Below are 21,367 nucleotides of genomic sequence, written 5' to 3' on the forward strand. Positions count from 1 at the left end.
AGAAAAGAGAGGTTCCAAATTATTTTAAAAAAAAAACCCAAAATAAGGCCTCTATTAAAACTGATGTTTTTTTCAATAAAGGCCTAATTTTTTTTTTGTTACATTTGTACCCCGCGCTTTCCCACTCATGGCAGGCTCAATGCAGCTTACATGGGGCAATGGAGGGTTAAGTGACTTGCCCAGAGTCACAAGGAGCTGCCTGTGCTAGGAATTGAACTCAGTTCCTCAGGACTAAAGTCCACCACCCTAACCACTAGGCCACGCCTTTTACTGCATCAATCTTGAGCCTTCCTTTTCCTCTCAGCCATCTCCAGTATTCTCTGTTGGTTGTTCCTTAGCGGAGATTGGTTCTTCTCTTTTTTATGTCCTTTTCTTATGTTCTTAAATATATTAAGGCAATCTTTTGTTCCATTCCCCATCTTTAGTGCCAGAAAACAACACTGCAAATGGACTTCAGTGCCCATCGTGCTTTGCTATGAACAAAGACAAATGTGAGGAATCGAGCATAATAAATTGTGTGGGAGCTGAGAATCGTTGCATTTACTACAGCGCTTTAACTTCAATAGGTACAGTAACTGTAATGGGTCTAAAGTGTGACATTTCTTTCCCAGGAAAGGTGTAAAAGCATCAGTCCATCCCCAAATGTTCTTTGCATTCCTACAATACACAAGGAGAACCCCAGTGGGTCACTAGCCAGCCTAGACTCCAACTTGAACATCCTTGAACAATCTTCAATTGCCTATCTGTTGGCTAATTATTTAATTTTGTAAACCACCTTGCTGCTTTTGACAGAAGGTGGTATAAGAATAGCCATACTGGGTAGACCAATGACCCATCTAGCCTAGCATCCTTCCAACAGTGACCAATTCAGGTCAGAAACCCAAATAGTAGCAACATTCCATGCTACTGATCCCAGGGCAAGCAATGGCTTCCCCCATATCTGTCTCAGTGGCAGACTATGGATTTATATGGAACTTGTCCAAACCTTTTTTTAAACCCAGATAACACTAACTGCTGTTACCATATCCTCCGGCAGCAAGTTCCAGAGCTTAACTATTCTTTAAGTGGAAAAATATTTCCATGTAATTTCATTGAGTGTTCCCTGGTCCTTGTACTTTTTGAAAGAGTGAAAAATCAATTCACTTTTACCTGTTTTACACTACTCCGAAACAGTGGCGTAGCCAGACCTGAGATTTTGGGTGGGCCCAGAGCTAATATGGGTGGGCACGCACTGTCTATATAAGTATGAGCAGTGTCTCTTGGGATCCTACAAAATAATGCCTTAGAATTCACTTGATGCCCAAAAGCTGCCCTGCATCAGTATAACCACATACATACTTAATGGAAAAATTGATATTTTTAAATATAATTACATTATCCCACAATCGCTCCACTGCAAAATGCTATGCACAAACTTGTGCAAAAACACACTCATATCCTTACTAAACCATAACAGCACTAATTCCAAGGACAGGACGAGCTACAACCTTATGCTTGAAAAGGCAGAACTGTAATTACACTAGGCTCTAAAACACCAATACACTACCTCGTGAAAAAAAAAAGCAAAACAAAAAGGGCTGCAAATACTACACGCTATCAGAATACTGCACCTTGATCACACATGAACAACACATGACACAAGGAACTAGAAATCAAAAAATATGAAGGCAAAATACTGAACTCAGCATGCAGCAATACCAGAAAAATTGAAACTTACATGCAAAATATCACAGATGCACATTTCCAAAAGCTGACATATTCCAATTAATAAATTCTGAATAAAATACTTTTTTCTACCTTTGTAGTCTGATCTATTCGCTTTGGTCCCAGTGTCTTCTGTTTCATGCAGTGTCTTCTTTCCATCTGATATTTTTTCTCTCACCATGTCCACCATCCTCTTGTGTCCTTATGTGTCCTGTCTACCATCTGTAGCCCTGTCCCTATCCTTCCTCAACTCAGCAGTTTTCCTTCCATCCATATCCAGCATTTCTCCTCACTCCCCTCCATCCATGTGCATCTACTTCCTGTCTTCCCTCCCCTCCATCCATGAGCATCTCCTTCCTTTGTCTTTCCTTCCCTCCATCCTTGTACAACATTTTTCCTCTCTTCCCTGCCCTCCACTCCATCCACGTCCAGCATTTCTCCTCTCTTCCCTCCCCTCCATCCATGCGCATCTCCTCCCTGATTTCTCTCCCCTCCCTCCATCCAGCAACTCTCCATTCCCCTGCCTTCTCCTCCATCCAACTCCAGCAAATTTCCTCTCTCCCCTTTCCCTCCATCCATGCATGCCCAGCAATTCTCCTCCTTCCCCTGCCCTCCGCTCCATGTCCAGCAACTCTCCATTCCCCTGCCTTCTCCTCCATCCAACTCCAGCAAATTTCCTCTCCCCTTTCCCCTCCATCCATGCCCAGCAATTCTCCTCCTTCCCCTGCCCTCCGCCATGTCCAGCAACTCTCCATTCCCCTGCCTTGTCCTCCATCCAACTCCAGCAAATTTCCTCTCTCCCCTTTCCCCTCCATCCATGCCCAGCAATTCTCCTCCTTCCCCTGCCCTCCGCTCCATATCCAGCAACTCTCCATTCCCCTGCCTTCTCCTCCATCCATCTTCAGCAAATTTCCTCTGTCCCCTCTAGCAATCCCTGTTGTCCAGCAATTCTCCTCTCTCCCCTGCCCATCCTGTTTCTATCCATCCCCTTCCCCATTATATCCAGCATCTCCCTCCCCCTCTCTCCCCCTTCACAGCATCTCCCATCTGTCTGTCTCAAACAACGACAACGTGGATGCAGCTTGAGGCAGCTCACAGGTTTGCCTGCTTTAACTTGCCTGAACGGCGACGGCTGCGCGGGGGAGTGGAATAGATAGGCTGCTGGCTCACTTCCACTCCACTCCCCAAGTCGCAGCGGCGAATGGACGGCCCTAAAAGCAGCAAGCAACCAGGCTCGTCGACTCCGTCTTTCCTTCGCTTCCTGCCCTCTCTGCGTGCGTCCCGCCTTCCTCTGATGTCATTTCCTTTCGAGCGGGCGGGACGCTGAGAGGGCAGGAAGCGAAGGAAGGACGGAGTCGATGATCCTGGTTGCTTGCTGCTTTTAGGGCCGTCCGTTCGCCGCTGCGGGTAAGAAAAAAATAACAGCAGGTCTGCGATTGGCTCGCAGACTAGGACTGGGTGGGCCTGAGCCAAGAATGGGTGGGCCTGGGCCCACCCAGGCCCACCCGTAGCTACGCCCCTGCTCCGAAACACTGTTCCCTCTAAGCTGAGCAGGAGTCCTCCAACCACATTGCTGCCTGTGGAGGATGGTTCTTCAATATTGTGTTTTCAGTCACTAGAGACAGGCAGGTTCCCTGGAGTCTAAGAACTTGCCTGTCTCTCACTATTGAAAATGTGGTAGTGAAACATCACCCTTCCCCCTCCCCCTCCCCCACACAACTGGCAGGGCTGTAGATGGAGGACTCTCACTCAGTTTAGAGGGAACAGTGCTCAGGATTTTGTAGACCTCAATCATATCCCCTCTCAGGTGTCTCTTTTTGAAGCTGAAGAGCCCTAACCTCTTTAGCTTTTCCTCATATGAGAGGACTTCCATCCCCTTTATCATTTTGGCCACTTTTCTTTGAACATTTTCTAATTACGCTATATCAAACTCAATACACCATAATTATTTTGGGCTCGATATTCAAAGAGTTTTAACTGGGCAAGAAAGACCCCATTGCTCAATATTCAGCTATTTTTTCTTCCATGTGCATCTTTACTTTCCCGACTACTCTTCCAGCTTCTCTTAGCTTTTCTAGGTATTGTTGCCTGTCTTCATTGTTCTGCAATGTCTTGTAATTTATTAAGGTTAACTTTTTTTTCTCTTACTTTTTTAACTACTAGTTTTGAGATCCATAGTGGCTTTCTTTGCCTCATTATTTTTATTTACTTTTCTAAAAAAAAAGTTTTGTCACCCCATTTAAAATAGCTTTTTTTTCAGTTTTGCCCACTTGTTTTCTATTTCTCCCAGCTTTTCCCATCCAACTATCAATTCCTTGAGATATTCCCCCCATTTTGACAAAATTTGTTCGTTTTGAAGTCTGTAACCTTCAATCTTGAATAAACCCTCTCCTCATCTGTCTTAATATTCAACCACACCATCCAGTGATAACTAGATGCCAAATGATCACCCAGTGAATATCTCTCTTCCTCCTGCAGCCCACTGGTCAGACACAGATAGCAAATAGCTGCAGAGGGAGGCAGGAGCAGTAGCTGGGATACAGAAGCACATCATTCCTACCTTCCTGTGTTTCTCTGTAGCATGGAGCTTTCTGTTCCAAATCTAATAAAGTACATTATAGAATATTGGGGATGCCCAGACACCCACAGAGTTGGCACCTATGGTAGGGGGAACATTTTCCTCTGAGATGGTACTGATGGTAATTTCCCAGCGATTTCGAATTTGTGGAACTTTTACCAGCAGAGATTAGAGGTAAACTGAAGTATTTGCACTTTAGAAAGCTCTTAAAGGTTTGGTTGTTTACCAAACATTTAACCTGATTTTTGTTAATACTCTCCTTTCTTCTATATAATTGTATTTTTAAAATTTAATAGGGGCCTTTATTTTTAATATTAACATTTTTTATTGATGAAATTTCAAAAAGACACAGTCAACAATCAAATTGTACAAAGATCCAAATGCTAGTAAATGTACAGCAAGCTCAGTTTGCTACATTCTTTCATCAATCTTTTAACGGTTAATCCTTCCCCCCCCCCCCCCTTCATTATGTTTGACAACATTTTTTATGAGTGGCATCAAAGAGAACAGTTATACCTTATATCAATATTATATTACCCTAGTCTCTAAATATGTCTAATATCTTCCCCTTTCGACCATTGTTCATTTGAACTTTATAAGGCATATTCTCAAAAAATTAACGTCCCCTATAAGCACTACTCCTCACCCCTCTTTCCCCTGCCAATACCTCCCCCACCCATTTCCCCCTTATAGCCCAATAAAAGCATATATGTAGTTATTGTTCCATATTTGTGTACCAGCATCTAATAATCTTATCATAGCGTGTTAAGTATTAGACTCCGGCCTCTCTGAGATAATGTGTCTAACATACCCCCATATTTTAAGAAAACATTTTTTGCGATGGCAGAAACCTTTTGCTTCTCTTCCTTCCCATGTCATTAAAAGATGTGCCTGGTTATGTCAGTGCCAATATTCAGGGGGTTTATCTGACGTCCAGGATTGTAAAATGCATTTTTTTTGCTACTAGGCAAAGCTTGCGACATAACAATGTCTCCTCTGCAGTAAGGCCTCTGAATGCCTCTGGGCAATCCAATAGCAATTGTAGGGGAGTGCCCACTATTTTTCATGATGTGATTGAGGTCAAAAAATCCACTATCTTTTTCCAAAAAGACTGCACCCTTGTACATTCCCAAAATGCATGGTAAAAAGAGTTCTCTGCCAGCTTGCACTTCAGACATGTTGGTGTGTTGATCCCTCCCATTCTAAAAGAGTTGAAGCTGTGTGAAGTATGCTCTGTGCACCACCCGAAATGCACATTCCCTATAATTTGCGCCACTGATCAATTGGGGGATGCTCCGAATGTAGGCTGCTATGTCCCAGTTAGTTAAGTCTGCCCCCATATCTGCCTCCCATCTTTGATGAAGCGGAGACAACTCCACTCTCGATATCAAGGTCCACAGTTTCTTTTGGAGTTGTGAAATTGTGGGGGCCTCATCTGATATTTCATCATAAAATTGCTTGACTTTTCCCCCCAGTTGAAACTTAAGCGCTTCCCCATCTAAGGATTGAACATAATGCTTTACCTGGCCATATCCAAAAATATCCCCCCAATCCCCTCTCTTCAACAGGTATGAGTTCTCTTAAAGGTTTAATTTTCCCTTCAGTATCTATTATTGTCCTTAAACACGTGAAACCCCTTCCTGTCCACTGCTGAAAAACTGGGTTTTCCATTCCTGGTGTGAACATCGGATTCCCTCTTATGGTCAGCAGTTCTGATGTGTTCGGTTTACTCCCCAGTTTCTTCCCCAGAGTTTTCCATGCTTCTTGTAGAGGGATCAATAGAATACTATTTCTAAGTGACTTTGGCAGCGAGGTATTATTAAGATGCAGCAAGGTAATTAGGTTATAAGGACTGAAGTATGTTTTCTCTAACTCTAAAGGAGAGTGTGTGTTCGTGGAGAAAATCCAATCTCTCACCAACCTTAATAAACTAGCTAGATTATAGTATTGTAAATTAGGCAAACCCAGTCCGCCCTCCCGCCAGGCCCCCAGCAAAAACTGTAGTTTAAGCTTAGCTTTTTTCCTTGCCCAATAGAACTGCCCCACTAATTGATAAAAACACTTGATGTCTTTCTGTAGTAATCTCAGCGGTAAAACCTGTAACGCGTACAACCATCTGGGCAGAATCACCATTCGTATGAGACAGACTCGACCGACCAGTGGCACCGGTAACATCGCCACGTTTCCAGCTGTTGTTCTGTTTGACTTAGCAACCTGTTGACATTTAGTCTATAGACAGGGCCGCCGAGAGACTGGGCCGGGCCCGGGACAAGGCCACCCCTGGCCCCCCCCCCCCCCCCTCCGAGGTCACGGCTGCTCCACCCGCCACCGGGCCGGGCCCCTGTACTATATGTATATCCTTCAAGAGGTAGTGTGTCATGATTTAGGCTCTACACTTTTTCTGATGTTTTGGTGCTACCTCAGTAAGGTCAAAACACAATCTCTCCACTGCAAAACACTATACACAAACTTGTGCAAAAACCCACTCATAACCTTACCAAACCATAACAGCACTAATTCCAAGGACAGGACGAGCTACAACCTTATGCATGGAAAGGCAGCACTATAATTATACCGGGCTCTAAAACACCAGTACACAACCTAATGAAAAACAAAACAAAAAGGGCTGCAAATACTACACACTAGCAGAATACTGTACCTTATCACACATGAAAAACACATGGCAACAGATATGACACAAAGAACTAGAAATAAAAAAAAATATGAAGGCAAAATACTGAACTAGAAAGTTACCTGAAGAAGTCAGACTCAGCATGCAGCAATACTAGAAAAATTGAAACTTACATGAAAAACATCACAGATACACATTTCCAAAAGCTGACATAAAAAATTCTGAATAAAATACTTTTTTCTACCTTTGTTGTCTGATCATAGTTTTTCTATTCGCTTTGGTCCCAGTGTCTTCTGTTTTATGCAGTGTCTTCTTTCCATTTGATATTTTTTTCTCTCACCATGTCCACCATCCTCCTGTGTCCTTATGCGTCCTGTCTACCATCTGTAGCCCTGTCCCTATCATTCCTCCAGTTTCAGCATCTGCCCTGAAAGTGTTCCGATCCAGCCCTTAAATTCAGCAATTTCCCCTACATCCATGAGCATTTCTCCTCACTCCCCTCCATCCATGTGCATGTACTTCCTGTCTTCCCTCCCCTCCATCTATGTCCATCATTTCTCCTCTCTCCTTTTCCCTCCATCTGTGTGCATCTCCTTCCTTTGTCTTTCCTTCCCTTCATCCTTGTCCAACATTTCTTCTCTCTTCCCTGCCCTCCACTCCATCCATGTCCAGCATTTCTCATCTCTTCCCTCACCTCCATCCATGTGCATCTCCTTCCTGACTTCCCTCTCCTCCATCCACCCATATCCAGTAAATTTCCTCTCTCCCCTGCCCCTCTAATCATCCATCCATGTTCAGCAATTCTTCTCTCTCCCCTGCCAGGCATCCCCTCCTGTCCAGCAATTCTCCTCTCCCCCTGCCCTCCTATTCAGCAATCTCTTCTCTCTCCCCCATGCCTCTACCCTCTTATCCAGCGATCTCTTCTCTCCCCCCTGCCCTCCCTCTTGTCCAGCAATCTCTTCTCTCTCCCCCTGCCCTGCCTTCCCCTCTTGTCCAGCAATCTCTTCTCTCCCCTCCTGTCCAGTGATATGTTCTTTCTCCCCCCTGCCCTCCCCTCCCTCCGAGATCCAAGGCCCCCCTCCCTCTCTCTGAGATCCAAGCCCTCCCTCCCTCCAAGATCCAAGGCCCCCCCTCCCTCCCTCCGAGATCCAAGGCCCCCCTCCCTCCCTCTGAGATCCAAGCCCTCCCTCCCTCAGAGATCCAAGACCCCCCTCCCTCCCTCTGAGATCCAAGCCCTCCCTCCCTCAGAGATCCAAGGCCCCCCCTCCCTCCCTCTGAGATCCAAGCCCTCCCTTAGAGATCCAAGGCCCCCCTCCCTCCCTCAGAGATCCAAGCCCTCCCTCCCTCCCTCGGAGATCCAAGACCCCCTCCCTCCCTCCCTCCCTCTGAGATCCAAGCCCTCCCTCCCTCAGAGATCCAAGCCCTCCCTCCCTCTGAGATCCAAGCCCTCCCTCCCTCCGAGATCCAAGACCCCCCTCCCTCCCTCTGAGATCCAAGCCCTCCCTCCCTCAGAGATCAAGGCCCCCCCCTCCCTCCCTCTGAGATCCACGCCCTCCCTTAGAGATCCAAGGCCCCCCTCCCTCCCTCAGAGATCCAAGCCCTCCCTCCCTCCCTCGGAGATCCAAGACCCCCTCCCTCCCTCCCTCCCTCAGAGATCCAAGCCCTCCCTCCCTCAGAGATCCAAGGCCCCCCCTCCCTCCCTCCCTCTGAGATCCAAGCCCTCCCTCCCTCCGAGATCCAAGACCCCCCTCCCTCCCTCTGAGATCCAAGCCCTCCCTCCCTCAGAGATCCAAGGCCCCCCCTCCCTCCCTCTGAGATCCAAGCCCTCCCTTAGAGATCCAAGGCCCCCCTCCCTCCCTCAGAGATCCAAGCCCTCCCTCCCTCGGAGATCCAAGACCCCCTCCCTCCCTCCCTCCCTCCCTCAGAGATCCAAGCCCCTCCCTCCCTCCCTCAGAGATCCAAGGCCCCCCTCCCTCCCTCTGAGATCCATGCCCTCCCTTAGAGATCCAAGGCCCCCCTCCCGCCCTCCGAGATCCAAGGCCCCCCTCCTTCCGAGAACAAAGCCCCCACCCCTCCCTCCCTCCGTCCGAATGTCAAAAGCGATCTTCTTACCTCGTGGTTACAGCGCGAGCAGCACACAGTGAAAATCGTGCAGGCTCGCGCTTCAGCCTTCCTTTGTCTGTCTATCAGCTGAGGTCCCGCCCTTGCAGAAACAGGAAATGAGGGCGGGACGGGACCTCAGCTGATAGACAGACAAAGGAAGGCTGAAGCGCGAGCCTGCACGATTTTCACCGCGTGCTGCTCGCGCCGTAACCACGAGGTCAGATAAGAACAAGACGATCGCTTTTGACATGATTCGGAATCGGATGGAGGGAGGGACAGAAGGTGGGCCCTGGAACTCGGGTGAAAGGGACGGACGATGGGTGGGCCCTGGAACTCGACGGATGATGGGCGGGCCCTGGAACTCGGAGGGGAGGGGCGGAGCTATGGGCATGCAGCGTCGGGCCCCCCTGGAGGCCCGGGCCCGGGGACTTTTGTCCCCCCTGTCCCCCCCTCTCGGCGGCCCTGTCTATAGATGTCCTCCGTCTGAGATGTAAGAAGGACCCCCAGATACCTAAAAAAAAACCTCTGTCCATCTCAGAGGGAAATCATCTCTCCAAAGGGATCTGGTATTCAATGGAATCGCCAGGGCCTCCGACGTATCTAGATTTAATTTGAATCCTGAGTAATCTCCAAACTCCTCGAATACTTCTAAAAGATCTTCAAGTGATGTTCTAGGATTAGTGAGAGTCACTAACAAGTCGTCAGCAAACACAGCGATTTTAAATTCCATCGTTCCCACCTTTACTCCCCTGATAGATCTCGCTGAGCTTATATCTCGAATCAAAGGGTCTAGATATAGTGCAAAGAGTAATGGTGAGAGTGGACATCCCTGTCTGGTCCCCCTATAGATCTCAAAACTTTCGGACCACATTCCATTTACCAGGACCCTTGCTCGAGGCGAGGAATATAAGGCTTTAATTGCTTGTACAAACCAGACAGAGAATCCATAATTATCCAAAACAGAAAATAAAAAGGGCCACTCCACCCAGTCAAATGCCTTTTCGGCATCAAAGCTGACCAGTAACGCTTGTTCTGAAGGCCCCCTGAGCTGTTCCAGAGACAACAGAATGCCTCGCAAGTTCTTAGTTACAGAACGACCCTGTACAAACCCCACCTGTGCTTCATGAACAAGACATTGTAGTACTTTCCCTAATCTCTTAGCCAGTATTTTAGCAAGCAATTTTACCTCATAGTTTAATAGAGAAATGGGTCTGTAGGAAGATACTAGCTGTCCATCACGTTTTGGCTTTGGCAGCACTACTATCTGGGCTAGATTAAGGTTCTCCGGAAGGTTCCCCCTTGCCACCCATGCATTGAATACCTCACTAACGTGGGGACAATGTGGTTCCCCCATCAATTTGTAAAATTCAGTTTTAAGACCATCGGGCCCCGGTGCTTTCCCCAATTTACTTTGGCCAATTGCCCAAGTAACTTTGTCACAACTTATAAGTTCGTTCAGGTGTTGTAACACTGTCTGCCTCAACAATGGGGTTTCAATATTCTGCAAGTAAAGATCATTCTGCAAACCTTGGTTTTTCCCGGCACTATAGAGCTGTTGGTAGTATTCCTGAAAGGTATTTCTTATTTCTTTGTCCTTATGTAATAACTTTCCATCCCTGCCTTTAATAGCAGCTATGTGTCTTGAGACATATTGCGGAGCTATCAATTTAGCCAAAAGTTTACCGCTCTTATTGCCATGTTTATATAGTTGAAATCGGTAGTATACTTGGGACTTTACTGCCCTCTCGTGCAACATGGAATTTACCTCGGTCTGAATCGAGATTAGTTCTCTATGCCCCCTTGGGGTCGGGTTGTGCCCATATTGTTTTTTCAAGCGTGTTAGTTGTTTTTCCAACCGCAATAATTCCCTATCACGTTGGTTTTTTGTAATTACTGACAAAGCTAATAACTTCCCCTCGGAGGACCGCCTTTGCTGCTTCCCAGTATGTCAGTGCCTCCAGCACCGATCCTTCATTGAAATGTCTATATTCTTCCCATTTAGTTATTAGATAGTCCCTGAATTTTATAAAGATAGCTAGGAAATGTCCATCCTCCCCCTCTTTGGTAACTATCATCCCCCGCCTGCCAGGTCATCCAGACTGTTGCGTGGTCTGATATTGCACAAGAACCTATCTCCGCTTCATTAATGTATGTAAAAATCTTGCGCGAGATCAACAGATAATCAATCCTTGAATGAGTTTGGTGAGCTCTGGATTGGTGAGTGTACTCCTGTCAGGCTTCTTCCCTGGAAGCACTGGGTTTGTGAGATGAGGCAAGGCTGGACTGGAACCCCGGACTGGAGGTCTACACTGGAATACACAGGACTGGAATGCACCAGACGGGTGCGCACTGGACTGGAACCCACTGGACAGGTACACACTGGAGTGGAGCCCACTGGACTGGAACACACGGGACCGGAACCCGCTGGACAGGAACACACTGGACCTAGGCTTCACCTACGCTTAGCCACCGTTCCCCAAGGGTTGAGCCCTCAGGTTCGAGCAGCCGGCAGGGCTTACAGGAAAATCGAAACTGGAACTAGCAAGCAGGAACAACAGGAATCAGGATACAGAAGTGCCCCCAGGCACCTAGGCGAAAGCAAGGCAGATAGTCAGGTCTGGCCACAGGCAGAGAATATCCGGGTTCAGGCAGTAGTCGGGTCAGGCAGCAGGCAGCAAGTATCGGGGTTCAGGCAGCAGGCAGAGAGTAGTCAGATACAGGCAATGGTCAGGTCAAGTAGCACGACTATGGCTGGAGCTCCAGTAGCAAGGAGTACTGGCAGCGGACAGGACTAGGGCTGAAGCTCCAGAAGCAAAGGAAAACACACACGGGAAAACCAGAAAGCTAAACACAAGAAAGCTAGTAAAGCGGTACACAAGCTAACAAGAAAGCTATGCCCAAGCTAACTAGTCACACGCTAGGAACTCACACAACACAACACACAGGAGAACTAGTAAAGCTGTACACAAGCCAACAAGAAAAGCTATGCCCAAGCTACTAGTAACAAGCTAGAAACTCACACTGAACTGGACAAGGTAGCAGTGCACAGAGCACTATAACATACCAGGGACCTTAGACGATGCAAAGGCCAAGGCTGCAGTCTCTAAGTGATTAATAAAGCCCTTTAACACCTGAGGAGCAGCTGCAGCCATCAGTAAGTAACTATGGAGGCTGTCCAGGCACAAACAAGAGAAACAAGTCCGGCAGCCTGGAAGAACTGGACCGGACTGAGCTAAAGTCTGGAATGGGTAGGAACAGCAAGACAAACTATGGCAGCCACTGGCTCTGGCCACCAGTGGGTGAAAGGAGCACAAACCAAGGAGCAGGCAGAGCGCACACAGAACATAGGGAGACTTAGAATACCTAGATGCAGCACAGAGGAGCAAACAGAGCCAGGCTGGAGACAGAGGTAGAGCTAACTCAGGCAGCACCCCCAGGTGCAGTAGAGCGGAGTAATTAGAGCAATGCTGGAAGCAGCCCGCACACAGAAGGAAAACTACTCCAGAAAGGATAGGCAGAAGCCAGCTTAGAAGCTGACCCCCAGAAATAAGTTAAGTCTGTGGTGGGAAACAAAGGGGGAGTGGCCATTCTTATCAGAAAGAGGGTGGTATCCCAAATTCATAATCTGCATAAAGACACAGGGGGCCGTTTTGTTTTTTGTACAGTCACTATTGCTAGGAAACAAATAATATTGGGTAGTGTCTATGCCCCAAACATGCTAGACCTTAAATTTTACAAAAAAGCAACTGTGGCCCTCACCAAAATGGAAGCACTTCCGGTGATGATGGGTGGAGACTTTAATATGCCATGGGATTCACAAATTGATAAATCTCATCCACCACTGACACGAGGGGAACCTAGTACTAGAGGTCTACCAGACATGTGCACTACATTAGACTTGATAGATGTTTGGCGTACACTACACCCAACAGAAAGGGAGTTGTCAAGTCTGTGGCTGTGACCACCCTCAGTCATAACTATATGGTAACACGTGCACACAACCCGATCCTATCTTCAATCTCCTATCTCCCACCCTACCTTATCGTTATCCCAGAAGCTGAACAATTAGTGATTACATTGTGGGTTCTAAGGGACAATTAAAACAATATGGATATGTGCTTGAAGTCCCCATCAATATACCTCTATTTTGTGATATGTCCAATGAAATTTCAACTTAGCATCCTCTGCATTCCCAATTATTCCCCTTCCCTCCTTCCCAATCCCGCCCAGTCGCCATCTCTCAACAGCAATCTTCATCTGAAACCAGATCACAGACAAATACGAGTCCAAAACACACAGACACACACACAAAAAAAAAAAAAAACCACCCCATTGCAGGTATTTATATGTAAATATATCAAGCGTAAGGGGGGGAGAGGAGGAAGACAATGATCAGAAAACAAAGGGGGGAACCATCCCCCCACCCTGTACAAATCACTGATCTCCCTGGAGTGTCCCCTCTCTAACCCTACAGTTCTCAACCCGCATTTAGCAGCAGACTTCTCGCCCTGTGTGGAAGAGAGTTCATGTACATTCCCCACACTTCATGAAATTGTTTCAGCCTCTTGGGCGTGCGTTTAGCATACCTATGCTCAAAAGTCATTAGGGCATGAAACTTATTTCTCCACACCCAAAAAGACGGTGTTTCATCTCCCACCCACACTCCTAAAATCACTTTCTTCCACAGAATCTCTGCCTTCCGTAACAGTAGCGTGTATGCTTTATTCTCTATATGATAATCTTCATAATAGTCTAACAGTACGGCCCTTGATGAAAGCAAAACTACACACCCAGTTAACTTTGCTAGATATCCAAGTACCTCCTTCCAAAAAATCTTAGTTTGAGAGCATTCCCATAAGGAGTGAAAAAAAGAATTAGTCCCTTGTTTGCATTTTTGACATATGGGCGAATCTACTGCCCCTATTTTAAACAATCTCTCCTGTGTGAAATATGCCCTATGAATAACACGAAATTGACATTCCCTCAAGGTTGCATTAATCGAGATCTCTAGAATTCTCTTTATTAGCTTCAAAGGGTTCAATCTCCCTGCTATTTCTGGAGTCCATCTGGCGACAAGGTTCCCAAATGTCCTCTCCTTAGAGTCCCTCTGTATTGCCTTATGTAACCCTGATATCGAAAGTTCACCCTCTTGAAATTTATCAAAGAACCCCCTTATTTTTGTTCCCAGGGACAGTACCAAGGCCTCTCTCTCCAAAGTCCTTACGTAATGTCTTAATTGCAGGTAGGCCATCAAATCTTTGTGCTCGACTTTCCCAGCTTCCAGCAGAGCTCCCCATGTATATAATTTACCTTCCTCATCTATCACATGTTGTACTAGGGTAAGTCCTTCTACTGCCCATCGAGCAAAGCTGATATTGTCATTCCCTGGCAGGAAATTAACATTTCCCCTTATTGGGAGCTGATCTGATATATCTCCCCGTCCCCCCAGCAATGTTGTCAAAAATTTCCACGTCTCTCTCATTGCTCTGAGCAATCTACTCTGTCTTAGCCTTTCTGGCAGGGATGCTTGTGAGCAGTGTAATAACGAGTTGATATGCCATAGGGAATAATATGCAGCCTCAAATTCTCTAGGCGTATATTTTTCCTCTCCCAAGATCCAATCCCCTAGATGTCGGAATAAGCATGCATAGTTATATAAGGATAGATCTGGAATGCCTTCTCCACCGTATTTCCACGCTCCTATCAAATATTTAAACTGCATGCGTGGTTTTTTCCCCGCCCAACAGAAACAAGAGATCAGCCTCTGGAATTTCTTTAGATCCTTCTTCAATATTTTAAAAGGTAGTAATTGTATAATGTATAGCCATTTCGGAAAAAGCACCATATTGAACAATTGAACTCTGCCATATAATGAAATAGGTAACTGCTGCCAATGTGCTAAAGTCCCTCTACAGTGTTCTAATAGGGTATCTATATTTGTTCTATATAAATTCATAGTGCACCTCGATAGTTGAATTCCCAAATATCTAAACGAGTTGTATTCCCATTTTACTGGAAAAGATCCCAGCCAACCCGCTCTCATGGCGTGTTCCATAGGCATGGCAATGGATTTATCTAAATTCAATTTAAACCCAGAATATTCACCATATTCCTCGAAACACTCCATTAGCGTTGGGAAGGACACCTGGGGGTCTACCACATGTACTAATAAGTCATCAGCAAATGCAGAGATTTTAAATACCTGCTTCCCTATCTCCACTCCTTTAATTTCTGCATTGCTCATAATTTCTCTAAGCAGAGGGTCCATCGTCAATATAAAGAGCATAGGTGATAAGGGACACCCCTGTCTAGTCCCGCGATATATGTTAAATTCAGGCGACAGTACTCCATTCACCTGAATCCTAGCTCTGGGAGATCTATATAGCACCTTCAGGGCTTCTAAAAAGAATCCCGAAAAGCCATATCTCCTAAGGACCGTAAACATAAATTTCCAATGTACACGGTCAAATGCTTTTTCAGCGTCAAAACTGACCAGTAAAGATGGTATTTTCGCTGTTTCCACATATTCCATGGGCAACATTATTTGTCTCATATTGTGTGCTACAGTGCGGCCTGCCACAAATCCCACTTGCTGTTCTAGGATCAACTGAGGCAGCACTTTAGCCAGTCTGTTGGCCAGAATCTTTGCATATAATTTCATTTCAACGTTCAACAGCGAAATTGGCCTATAAGATGATGGTTTTTTGGAGTCTCTCCCTGATTTTAGTAGCAACACTATCTGGGCCAGCTGAAGTGATTGCGGTATATTGCCATCTATTACAAATTGTGTGAAATATGCTTGTAATGTCTGCAAAATCAAAGGAGATAGCAATTTATAAAATTCCGCTCTAAAACCGTCTGGCCCTGGTGCCTTGTAGAGCGCATTTTGCTTAACGGCCAGTTCCACTTCTTCTACTGTGATGTCTCTATTCAGTTCGCTAACTTCCCTCTCTCCTAACTTCGGCAGAGTTAAATTATCCAAATACATGTTTCCATCCATGGGTTCCTCTGGGGTCCTGCCATACAATTGTTGATAATATCTACTGAACACTTCAGCTATTTCTGTATCAGTTCTCACTAATCCCCCTTCTGCTTTCTCTATTTGGGTAATAACTCTTGAGCCTCCTGCCTGTCTTATCAACCTCGACATGAGTTTGCCCGCTTTATTACTATGTAAAAAGAGCTGATATTGATAATATTTAATGGACTTCATTGCCCTTTCATGAAGGAGCTCATTTAAACTAGTCTGGAGTGTCAGTAGGAGAGCACGGCTCTTGGAGGTAGGATGTCTCCCATATTGAATTCTAGTGACTCTCACCTGCTTTTCTAGACGTATGATTTCCCTATCTCGCATTTTCTTTTGGAAGGAGCAGTACGCTATTATCTCCCCTCTCAATACAGCTTTTGCTGCTTCCCAATATAGTATCGGTTGTTGTTTATATTCTTCATTGTGGTATTGGTATTCTTCCCATTTTTTCAGAATATGATCTCTAAATTGGGGGTCTCGATATAATTTCTGTGGGAAGTGTCATACATATTGCTGATCTCTGCGCTCTCCAAACTCTAATGTATACCATACAAATGCATAGTCCGATATGCTATATGGCCCAATCCCTGCCTCCCCTACCCGTGAAAACATCTCTCTAGATATCAACCAATAGTCTATTCTAGACTGTGTACCATGGGCTCTAGATAAATGCGTGTAGTCCCGTTCAGTGGGGTGTAAAATCCTCCATACATCTATCAGTTCTAATCTAGCGCAGAGCAATGCAATACCTTTATCTGGATTATTACTAGCTTTTAGGGGCTCCCTGGATTTATCCTGAGTTAGATCATGCACCATGTTGAAGTCCCCTCCCATTATCAGTGGCATTTCCCCCAAACTGGTTACTTTACCAATTAATCTCCTCACCCATTTTTGGTTGTATGTATTGGGTCCATATATATTGCAAAACAACACAGGTAATTTATTAAGTAATACTTTCAATATCAAATATCTGCCTTGCGGATCTTTCCACGTCTGTTGTATAACTACATCTAAACCCTTCCGTATTAATATCAGCAGTCCCGCCTTCTTTCCTATTGCTGATACCTCCGCTACCTGACCCACCCACCAACAGCCAAATTTGAGATGTTCCACCGTTGATAGGTGAGTCTCTTGTAAAAATGCAATGTCTGCCCCATGTCTGTTCAAATCCCGCATTATTTTTTTCCTTTTAATTGGTGAGGACACTCCACTAATGTTCCAGGAAACAAACTTTAGCAGCTTCCCATTATCTCATCCATTGTGAACTTGTTTCCATACCATATTACTAGGGGTGGTCTAGGGCCGTCCCAGCCAGCAGCCCCCGGACCCCTCCTCCTCCACAAGTTCTCCCCCCATCTCCCCCCATAACAGAAAAGGACACAAAACACTACAACATGCAGCACATCATTACAGAAAGACGGACGACTTACTTCCCCCCCCCCCCTTCCCTCCCCTCCTCCCCCTCACAACACTCCCACTTTCGGGTGAGCCATGTTCAATTATTACCCTCCCTCTTAGTTCCCGCCCCTGGATATCCCCTATATCCCTTCCCTCTCTCCCATATCTATCCATTGTATATTATGGACAAGGCCCGTGTGAATGATCTCCCAGTCCCGCCTCTCCCCCCCCCCCCACCTCTGCCCTTCTAGTCCCAATCTGCCCATCAAGAGCAAAGCAGGATCTATCTGCGAGTGCCCCCCATACAGATTTCTATACGAATACCAGGTCTTCCCACCTTTAGCCATGCCAGCCAAATTATGCATATCTGTCATGTAGGATCTCCTACCCCTGTTTCATATCCTTTTCAGGTAACACAAGTATGTTACACTTCTTTAACATAGCGTCCCTTCTATTTAGCTTTTGTCCCTTCTCTCTCCAATTGGGTCCTCCTGCCACAGTTTTCATAATTCTCCATTCAAACTTGTACATCCACAGTCTGTATCTCCATGTATGCCTGCGTGAGTATCCAGAGATTTTATATAAAATCTGTCTTGCAGCTCTTTGTAATCATCCGTAATCCACCCGATAAAGTATCTGTCCTTCCATGCTCTATATTCCGGGTACAGGAATCCATGCCCAATATTATTGTTTCTCCCAACTAGTACACAATCATTGTCACAGTTCTACTTCCTTTTTAACATCCTCAGTTCTCAATTTAGAGTTCCATCGAGTATCTCTCAGTTTTAATTGGATGCATTATGGCTAGCGACTTGTACTGGCAGCACTCCCAGGCAGCCCCTGAAGAAACAGCCTGGCGGATTCTGGAGTGTCATGAAATTGCGCTTTACCCTCCTGGAACACCTTTAATCGGGCTGGGTACATTAACGCAAATTGTATATGGCGCTTATGCAGCTCTGTACATATAGATGCATACGCTTTCCGCATACCTGACACTCGCGTTGAAAAGTCCTGAAAACATAGTACAGTTTTGTTTTCATATTTTAGAGGCCCCTTCGCTTTGATGGTCCGCAAGATATCCATCTTGTGGGCAGGGTGGGCATCAAATGACCACCCTGGGTCTTTCATCTGGTGCCCTACAAGGCCCCAGCCTGTGTGCTCGTTCAATTCGAAGGGGCCCCATAGTCTGTGATAGCCTTAAAGTATTTGTCAGCCATTCTTCCAAAAACTTACCCAGATCAGCTTCTGGGAGGGACTCGGGTAAACCTACAAGTCTTAAATTTCCCCTTCGGGATCGATTTTCCATATCATCTGCTTTGTCTTCTAGGTCTCGCATTTTGTTTTGCAGCTTCTCTGTCAGTGTCTCCAACTGTTTCACTTTGTCTTCTAAGTCGGAAACCCGCTGCGTACATGCCGAAAACTCTCCTTTGAGTGCCTCTACGTTACCATCTACATTATCAAGCTTGGCAGACAAAGTTTGCAGCTTCTTGTCCAACGTGGCATCTATTGCATGGGTGACCTCCGCAACAATCTCGGCCACCCATGCGGAGCTCACCGAAGTCGGGCCTTCACCATTGCCCGCCGCCATCTTGGATCCGCTCTTAGGCAGTGGCGTACCAAGGGGGGGGCGGTGGGGGCGGTCCGCCCCAGGTGCCAGTGGGTGGGGGGTGCTCCGCTCCCGCCGCCTCCCGTGGCCGTTCCCACGGCGCCGCACATTAAAAAAAACCGGCGAAGCAGCGTCGCAGGCAGCGCCTCGCGCCCTGCTTGTAAAAAAAAAAAATCAAATCTCCTTCCTTCTCCTCCTCATCTTGACGTCGACTCGGGCCTTTGATTGGAAGGCCCGAGTCGACGTAAAGACGAGGAGAAGGAAGGAGATTTGATTTTTTTTTTTACAAGCAGGGCACGAGGCGCTGCCTGCGACGCTGCTTCGCCGGTTTTAACGGGACTGAGGTGGGAAGGAGAGGGGCGAAAGGGACTCGGGTGGGGGTGTTCAGAGGGGAGAAGGGGACTGGGGTGGGGATCTCAGAGGGGAGAAGGGAAGGGGAGGGGAGAAGGGGACTGGGGGGGGGGTGTTCAGAGGGGAAAAGGGGAGGGGAGAAGGGGACTGGGGTGGGGGTCTCAGACGGGGAAGGGGAGGGGAGAAGGGGACTGGGGTGGGGGTGTTCAGAGGGGAGAAGGGGACTGGGGTGGGGATCTCAGACAGGGGAGGGGAGGGGAGGGGAGAAGGGGACTGGGGTGGGGATCTCAGAGGGGAGAAGGGGACTGAGGTGGGGGTGTTCAGAGGGGAAAAGGGGAGGGAAGAAGGGGACTGGGGTGGGGATCTCAGACAGGGGAGGGGAGAAGGGGATTGGGGTGGGGGTCTCAGACAGGGGAGGGGAGAAGGGGACTGTGGTGGGGTCTCAGACAGGAGAAGGGGAGGGGAGAAGGGGACTGGGGTGGGGGTGTTCAGAGGGGAGAAGGGGGCTGGAACTGGGGGCTGAAAAAAGGGGCAGAGAGAGGGGACAGATCCTAGATGGAAGGGGGAGCGAGAGGGAGGGCAGACCCTAGATGGATGGGAGAGGGAGGGCAAATGGTGGATTGAGGGGGCAGAGAGAAAGGGCAGGCAGTGGATGGAAGGGACGGCAGAGAGGGCAGACACTGGATGGCAGAGAGAGAGAGAGTGAAGACAGATGCTGGATGGAAGGAAGATGGTGAAAAGAAGATGAGGAAAGCAGAAACCAGAGACAACAAAGTGTAAATAAAATATTTTTTTTTATTTTTTTGCTTTAGGATAAAGTATTGTAGATGTGTTAAATGTTTATAATAGAACATCTAAATAAGGTAATCTTTTTATTGGACTAATTTTAATACATTTTGACTAACTCTCGGAGAACAAAACCCCCTTCCTCAGGTCAGGATAGGATACTGTAACAGCACTATACTGTACTGACCCGAGGACGGAGGTTTTGGCCTCTGAAAGCTAAATGTATTAGTCCAATAAAATGGTATTATTTTACTTTCTATATTTGTTTTATTTCTATTTGTTAATTTGTAAAGTGGTGATTGGTACTTGTTAGTTTTTTTCAAATTTACATCTGCTGTCTTTATATTTTGCACAGTACTAGGGGACAGTTTCTGTGGTGTTGCATTGTATGCAGAGTCTGGCATTGGGGGTTCAGTTTAATTTTTGTCTAAATAGAAAGTTTATGATTACTTATTCTATAGTGGATTAGGGTGTATCTGTGTTTGTGAAAAAGACATGGCTTTCAGTTGGCATTGACTGTGCAGGATCTACGATCTGTACTATTCTGTCTGGTTTCGTTTTACAATAGGTGAATTGATGTTCTAGTGCTCACTGTAGTGTTTAAGATGCTTTCCTTTTCCTTGTGTGACTCGTAGAAATGACTGCTTATGGTATGGTAGAATTGCTCTATAGGTCCTGAGTGTTTTTTATTCTCGGCATGCCTAGTACTGCATTTGGGGGGGGGGTGTTAAAAAATAACCGGCCCCGGGTGTCAACTACCCTAGGTACGCCACTGCTCTTAGGTAGCATGTCTTTGTCTCTGCGAGTCGTTCGTGCGGTCATCAGCGCAGATTTGAACTCCCTCCAGGCGCGCTAGGTGTTCCTCTGTCGTTCCCTCCACTTTTTATTTGTGGGGCATTTATTTTCAATTGCTATATAAGGCAGGATTGGCGGTTGGGACCAGGAGCCTCACTCACCAATGTCTGCTCCTTCAGCACGACATCACGTGACCCTAGTACAACAAAAATTTAACAAAATACAAACTTTTGGTTTGGCAACTAACTGTGAGAAACAAACAATCTATGGATTGCATAAATTATTTTGGAAAAACAATATTAAACAGCCAAAAAATGCCATCTGCATTATTATTATTCTTTTTTATTTTATGTAATATTTAAGTTCTAATGAGGTCTATTTGACCTC

At 46.3% G+C, this 21,367-nt stretch overlaps 1 long non-coding RNA gene across 1 annotated transcript in view; it reads left to right on the forward strand.

The window, feature by feature from the left end:
• The first annotated feature begins 274 nt into the window (after positions 1-274).
• LOC115476712 overlaps positions 275-21,367 on the forward strand; it is a 29,722-nt gene continuing 8,629 nt past the window's right edge. Inside the window, exon 1 of the long non-coding RNA XR_003943223.1 lies at positions 275-566. This is a non-coding gene — a long non-coding RNA (uncharacterized LOC115476712). The remainder of the gene's footprint in view (positions 567-21,367) is intronic.

The sequence above is a fragment of the Microcaecilia unicolor genome, chromosome 8 (genome assembly GCF_901765095.1).
Source record: "Microcaecilia unicolor chromosome 8, aMicUni1.1, whole genome shotgun sequence".
Classification (NCBI taxonomy): domain Eukaryota; kingdom Metazoa; phylum Chordata; class Amphibia; order Gymnophiona; family Siphonopidae; genus Microcaecilia; species Microcaecilia unicolor.